The sequence below is a fragment of the Sinocyclocheilus anshuiensis genome, unplaced genomic scaffold (genome assembly GCF_001515605.1).
Source record: "Sinocyclocheilus anshuiensis isolate Anshui unplaced genomic scaffold, SAMN03320099.WGS_v1.1 scaffold1474, whole genome shotgun sequence".
Classification (NCBI taxonomy): domain Eukaryota; kingdom Metazoa; phylum Chordata; class Actinopteri; order Cypriniformes; family Cyprinidae; genus Sinocyclocheilus; species Sinocyclocheilus anshuiensis.
In genome coordinates this window covers 280,625-280,981 of record NW_015558627.1, presented here as the reverse complement: position 1 = coordinate 280,981, position 357 = coordinate 280,625, and the positions used below count along the sequence as shown (strand labels likewise).

At 27.2% G+C, this 357-nt stretch overlaps 1 protein-coding gene across 2 annotated transcripts in view; it reads left to right on the top strand.

Annotated features, from left to right (window-relative positions):
- Positions 1–357, top strand: part of LOC107680742 (solute carrier family 12 member 2-like) — a 71,294-nt gene that overhangs the window by 1,756 nt on the left and 69,181 nt on the right. The window lies entirely within an intron of this gene.

The following is a 357-nucleotide window of genomic DNA, read 5'->3' as shown; positions in this document are numbered from 1 at the left end:
TCATACACACACAGAAATGTAAAGGTATTCACGGCAACCCGTCAAAATAAAAGTTTGGTTTAACTTGAGGGCATTGGCAGAAATATATTACTATTGTTGAGTAGAACGTACGTAACAGGCTGCTACTACTACTACTAAAATTATTAAAACCTTATTTTTAAGGAATAAGCATACAATATTTCTTCAATGTTTTAATTGTAATATTAAATGACCGTTGTTTTCCCAAAAATTTAATTTGTTTAATTTTAATTACTTAAAAGATAGATTAAATGAATGTTTTATGCCTTAAAAGAATGTAAATACACAACACAGAATTTCTGAGCAAAAAATCATAAGGCTATTGTAAGAATAAATGAA